Below are 7222 nucleotides of genomic sequence, written 5' to 3'. Positions count from 1 at the left end.
ATCATCGTCATGCCCACAAACGTCACATGTTTGACAACAACAACTTGACTTTGACATTCAGGGTCATAGATGTACAAAAACAGGCATTGGAGGGGAAATTAAAAAAAAATGCTGTACTACCTGCTTGCGTCACCTGCTGTTTGAGTGACACCGCAGCCGGCCAATCACACCCTCACACTGAAAGCACAACACTAAACTGACAACTGCTTGGGTGCTTTTTTTTTTTTTTTGCTTTGTCTAATCCTGGTTGATGGCAACATTAGGGATGTAACCGGGAACACAATAAGCTGGCTAGAATAATTTTTTTTTTTTTTTAAAGAAAAGAAGGGGGATGTTATCTCCGCAAAAAAACAGCTGAATCCTGGAAACAAACATCCATCCCTGATTGTTGTGGGATGATGAAGGAAATGTCACTTACTGTAGTTGAAATACAGAATGCCTGAGGATGTCCTTTTTCCTTCTCTGGTTGTGTCTCATACATCCTGTCCTGTGCACCGGTTTGTACGTCCTTGGTGTGTGTGTGTGTGTGTGTGTGCGTGCCTGTGTATGTCAGCGTTTAATCATTTTTCTCCGTCTTGTCCGGTGTTTGTGTGTGTTCTCACATGTCAGAGCCATTTACAAGTGCCTGAACGCATCCTCTTTATCTCCTTGTGTATTTAAATCGAAAAATTAAAGAAACGACTCCCTGTATTGAATTAGACCCATTTTTTACGCTTAGTATTTTTACCTCTGTAAAAAAAAAAGAGCAAAAATTATATTATATATATCAAGTGTATGTTGTACATTTTTATTTCTATTTTGTTTTTTTTAAAATAACTGTTTCTAACATGTACGATGGATGTAGCTCTTGCTTTTCGAGAAGGAACAGGAAGTACTTTGTAGATACTGAAGGGTGGCCAGGTCTGTGAGAAAACTAAAGTGAAATGTGTGTCTTACCTTCCGCCTCCAATAAAATGAGAGAAAACAGTGAAACCACACACGAGTCTGCTGATTAATTTGAGTTCCGGCTCCAAGGTACTTCCCCATAAATATACATTGTAAAACCAGACCAGAAGCACTGTACATTCTGTCTTGTAACCAACCGCAGCTTTTCTGCTGTGCACATCAACATTTACCTCCATGTTCCTCCTGTTTTAGTATTTCATCAGCACATAAATCACGTTTCAACACATTAAAAGAACAAGAAGCATCAAAGTATTACTATGAATTGAGTCCAACATGAACATAAAAATGAAATGAATCCTAAAAAATACATTTACAGGAGAGAAACTGTGGGAACACTAAAGAGACAAAGCGTCTCGGAGGCTGTACTTTGGCGCAGTGGTGCTTTGAGGGCTGCAACTGACGATTTTCAATATCAATCTGCAGATTATTATGTTTTCAGATTGTCTCTACATTCGTCCCGTTCTCTTGTGAACGTGAAATCTCAGGAACGCTTTGAGGGGATTTCTTCAAATTTGGCACAAACATCCACTTGGACTCAAAGATGAACTGATTAGAATTTGGTGGTCAAAGGTCAAAGGTCACTGTGACCTCACAAAACAAGTTTATGGCCATAACCCGATTATTTATACACTAATTATGACGATGTCTAATAATGTCTAATAGGATAAAATGATGAAGTGTTTACATTTTATATCCAAAAGGTCAAAGGTCACCTTCACTGTGACATCATAATGTTCTTCAAAAACACTTCTCTGGTCGTTATTCAACACTATAACTTTTCACATTGGTTGGATACTGAATTGTTGACACTAATCTTGGGTGTGTCCACCTTGAAACTATGGTGATTGTTTAGATCTTCTGTGCTGCCGGGTTGAAGATGTGTGTGAAGCATCCGCATTTTACAATTTGTAGCTACTTTGGAGCAACATCTGCATCTTGAAGCATCGTCTACTGTCATAGCTACAACTTTCAGAATGAGGTTTATTGTCCAAGCATGTGAACACATACAAGGAAAATGCACTTAATGGTGCTGGAAAAAAAAAACGTCAGTAGGATTTATCCTCTGGGGACCATGAATGTCTGTACAAATTTCCAAATCCATTTAGCTGCTAAGATATTTCAGTCTGAACCAAAGAAATGGACCAATATGGCCCTAAAGCATCACCGCAAGCGTGGCGAAACGCTAAGTATGGACTCCTGTGACAAAGCAAATCTGAGAAGTTGTTCTAAATATAATGAAGTGCATTTTGGTGGCCAAATAGCCACGAGATACTTTATTAAGTTCCTCATTCAGTATCTAAAATGGTTTATTGAAAGTATATTTTCAACAAGGACAAACTCGTAAACATTCAACAAATAGTTTGAAGCCACATATAAAGTCTCTAAAAACAAATGCAGAGACTTTAGAGCAATAAACTTTAGATGGAGAAAGGATGTCACCCGTGACTTCACCAGGAGACTCAGGCTCTAAAAAAAAAACGTCAGTCGAGCCCTGACATTGTTTATTATGTTTCAAGAACTTCGAGTTTGTTGCACAAAACTCTTAGTAAAGTATTTAATGAAAGAAAACACAAAGAATAAAAAAAAAAAAAAACTCTCAGCCTAGTACACCCTGTTTCATTCTCTCCAAGATGCCTTTCCCTCGCTACCTCCCTCCTCAGCAGGAACATGTGATAGCCATCGAGGACGTCGAGCTGTTTCACTCAGGATGTCTCTGGAAAAGCATGTGGGCGATAATGATGGAGCGCGAGAGAGGGGAGGGGGAGGGAGAGAAAAGAGAAGAAAAAGAAGGTCCCTGGGGGCTTTTGGGGGCCTGCTAAGCAGCTCAACGGCTGCAAACAGCATCACAGTCCACATGTGCAAACATTTAAGATATCTGCTCTTGTAATGGGGTCAGCGTGGCCCCTCTCTGGGTGCACAGAGCACCGGCGCTCACTTCCCAGTGCAGTTTACAGGAATGGGTGGCTTGTGCTGTGGTCTCATGTCCAAAGATAGGCAGAATTTTGATCTTTTCCTCTGCTGAGTTGTTGCTACATTTGCACCAAGTCAGCATTACTTTTGCAACACTTCGGCTCGTCATGTTTCTCTGAACCCACCCTGGGGTCGAGATGTTGCAGGAGTAAATCTTTAAAAGGAGCCACATAATTGTTTCAGCATACTTTGTTAAGGAGTTCAGAGCCTGCACCTGAGATAAAGCATCTACGACTGCGGAGGAAAACATCTCTCTACTCCCACCCTGTGGAAAATGTTTTAGCTGTTAAGAGTTTGTACAAAAGCACCTGGAAAACAAAGTTATTAAATCCTTTAGTAAAAGTAGTGATACCATAATATAAAAGTACTCAATTGAAATAAGAAGTCGCCATTTTGTGTCAAAAGAACTCTTCAAAATGTCCATTAAGTAAAACCGAACGCATGTTAGTAATAAACTGTATCAAATGTAGAAGTATTGACAGTGAACTATGGTCTCCATCAGATTTAATTACTGATGCATTAACATGTATTACAAGGTAATACATAAACTAACATAAACACATATACAGTAATTAAAAGGTTCAAAACTGTAGATGCAAACTGAAAATTTGAAATAAATAAATAAATAAATAGGAGACATCTGATACAAAACTTACATTTTCATGTCATATGCTCCTCTGCAGGTTAGGAAAATTCACCACAGGATCCATTTCGTAGCTGTTCTGCAGCTTTTGATTATATTTCATGATCTTCATCAGTTTGGAGTTTGCCCATGTTGTCATGGAGATTTTTTTTTTTTCCTGAGCACTTTAAAGGAAAGGTTCCCAGTGTTTCCAGTCTGTCTTAAAACATGTCAGTTGTCCATATGAACAGTGAAAGAGGTTTTCCTCGCTGTAATCATTCCTCCTGTTCATACTGGCTATTAAAAGATCCTCTTCAAATGTGTTTTCAATGAAAGTGACAGTGTGTCCACAGTCATTTTGTGCAAAAATGCATTTAAAAGTTGATCTGAAGCTTATATGAGGCTTCAGCAGTCTGAGTTAGTCATATCAAGTGGATATCTGCCACATTTACAGTCTTTTTAGCATCAAATTCCCTCTTTGTGTTTCCTCGGACAGTGTTTCCCTGTTGAGCTGCGGTGGAAGTATAGTAACAAAAAGAGAGACTTTGGCTCTAAAAAGACTGTAATGTTGAAAGATATCTACTTGATTTGACTCATTTGGACGACTGAAGCTTCGTATTAGTTTCAGATAAACTTTTTAATACATTTTGCACAGAAGGAGAATGATTATGGCAAGAAAAACTTGTCAATGTTCATTTGGACTCCTGACTATTGTTTTAAGACAAACTTGAATAATTGTGAACCTTTCCTTTAAGGACTTTGTGTTGGCTTAAAAACTGAGGTTAAAAGTTCATTCTTCACTAAAGTACTGTGTTTAAAATGTCTAAAATGCACGGTGCCATCAAGCTGAAGTTAGCCTGAGTTCATGAAAAGTTTTGTTGACGTTTGGTTGAGAGAAAAATTTACATTTTTACCCGATAGAAGCGAAATCCTCTTATCTCATTTCTCATTGAATATAAAATGTGAATTTAACTGTACAGCTGGCAGAAAAATAAACGTAGAAGAGTAAAAAGTACAATATGTCTCTATGAAGTATAGTAGAAGTTCTGCTGAGTCTCAGCCACAGTACCAATCCTGTAAAACTGCACATAAGTACAGGTCTTGAGTAAATGTCCTTAGTTACTTCCCACCTCTGTTGACAATCCGGTGATGAAGGAAACTTCAACCAGGGCCTCAGAGGTAACAGTTCAGGGTTAGAGGGAAGTGGCAAGAGTCGAGGGATTAAAATGGAACAAGGCCGGAAGAGTCTGGGTGAGATCTTTATTTCAGGCGCGGAAAGAGAGCCTCTTCCTCTGGTGGCGCCAGTCCTCTGCCACTGTTCCATTTCCTCTTCCTCCTTCTGGTCTCTGTGCATAGCTCTCCTCCTCCTCTGTGAGCCTCAGTCACCGTCACACCTCCATCCTCTCCTCTGGTGGTACAGTTTATCTATCGACGCATCTGATCTCACCTTCAGTTCTAGACAAAAACTCTTAACTTTAGGAGGTGTGGATTAAAAACAAGGTCGCCTTCTTGAACTTTGAAGCTGCAGAAACTGAAATATCAAGCTAAAGCAGAGTATCGTCATCGTTTTTAATGGCTGATATCTCCAGTTTGACACCTGTTGCTTTAAAAGAAATGTAAACAGGAACAACAAAACCAGAAAACTGACTTTGCTACTTGACGACAGTAACAAAGAAGTTTCTCCACATAGCAGAAATGTCAGGAAATATGACCTTGCACACATATTACAGTATTATACAGCGTTACAGCTCTGCTACAAGGTTAGCAGGAGACGTTTTTTGATTTTTTTTAAAGATCTGCTCCACCATGAAACCAGCATGTGGTGCACAGAAGAGACTGAACAGTAAAGAAATAAGATGTGTTGCAGGCTGATTTGGAAATCAATTCTGTATAGCAGCTCATTAATGGTTTTGCTGATATTTATTGTTGATCTGTTCCCTTTTTTTTATTCATTTGTCCCAAAAGTGACACACCACTTCAAGTCGACCGGCTGGTAGAACATGTAATTACAGGCTTCGATTGGATGTATTTTTGAACAATTTCTGAATGGATTTGAAGTTTTTGACTGGTGTCAGATTGCTGGTGGCAGAATGAGTCATGCTGCACACTACATAACTTATTATTAGAAGTTCACTACTGAAAACGAAAGTGGATCTACAACATACAGCGTGTGCACTAGAATCTGTCTTTTCAATACCTGGAGATGATTCATGACCCACATTTTTACAGGTGAACTAGAGGTGAGATGATTAATAGGCTACTATTTTGATAATTAAACCTTTAAATTCACTGGTTCCAGTTTCTTAAATGTGAGGATATGCAGCTTTTCTCTGTTTTATACCGATGTAAACTGAATATCTTTGACATTTGAAGTGTTGGTCGGACAAAATGTAAAATTTGAAGATGTCACTTTGGGCTCTGAGGAATAGTGATGAGTATTTCTTAAGCAGATTTACTGAATTATCAGGATGACTATTCAGAAGTAAAACCCAAACAAGTCTTTTGATATTAATGCATTTGAGATTTGCAGTGGCTCCAGATTTAATTCATTGTCCTGATAACTCATTAAACCAAACCAAAAAAAAAGAACCTGTGACACAAACATCCTTATAAATCACTTTTCTTTATTTAAATCAGCGTTAGGCAGTTATGCTATGAACAACACAGGAAAATAAAAACAAAAACCGTGACAAAAAAGAAAAGACATTAAAACATGAGATCCAGTTAACATTAACTGCACTTGGCACTGGATAGACAGTTCATGGAAAGAGGAGAAAAAAAAATATACACATTTGTCATACTCAAAATAGAAGTGCCTCCAGTATTCGTTATGTCGACCGTCGGGAGTGAAAGACTGGAGAATTTAAATATGCCCTCAACAGCATATTAACATCAATAAAATACCGTTTTTTTACCTGCTCTGAGCCCAGATTCAAATCGATCTCATCGTCAGCCTGCGACTGCCTCTCTGTGATTTGGTGGATCTGAAGGAATACGACAGGTGTGGTGCTATAGCGTCGCCGCAGTCTCTTAATACCGCTACAACTGCTCGCACCCGTTCATTCAGCTTAAGATTGACACCCACAGAGGAGGAAGAGGCGAGTTTGATGAGGAACAAAAAAGTATCACTCCCCCACCCCCAAACCCCGAAGTACCGTCACACAACCGATGTCAAGCTCGGGGGCTTTTACTTTATGTACTTATCCCTTTATAAATCAACCATCAATTCTTCATAAAAACATGGAGGAACTTCTGTTACCACAATACACTCCATTTACAATGGTAGTAGTGCACAGCAACAAAAGGAAAAAAAAAAAAAAATCAAATTTAAAGATATAAATTGAACTCATACATCCAACAAAAAAGGAAAAGCAATTAAAAAAAAAAAAAAAAAAGTAATCCCTCTCCCAGAAAAGAAAAGTCATGATATCATTTATAAAAACTGACATAAAAATGTGATCAGTTCTCGCTCACCTGGAACAGATGCTGAAAGCGGCTCGTGGCTGTTTGTGGTGGACCCTGATTGTGATATTACCTACGAGTTGCTTATAAACTTTGCATCGTTTTAAATCGCCTCCGGAGGTTTAAATCAGGGGAGGACGCTAAACTTTCTGAAACACTCGCTGCAGCGGCTGCTGGTGGGTCCCCACGGTTTACCTGCCGAATTTAACTCGCAGCAAACGT

Source organism: Thunnus maccoyii, chromosome 14, assembly GCF_910596095.1.
Source record: "Thunnus maccoyii chromosome 14, fThuMac1.1, whole genome shotgun sequence".
Classification (NCBI taxonomy): Eukaryota; Metazoa; Chordata; class Actinopteri; order Scombriformes; family Scombridae; genus Thunnus; species Thunnus maccoyii.
Note: the sequence above shows the minus strand (reverse complement) of the source record.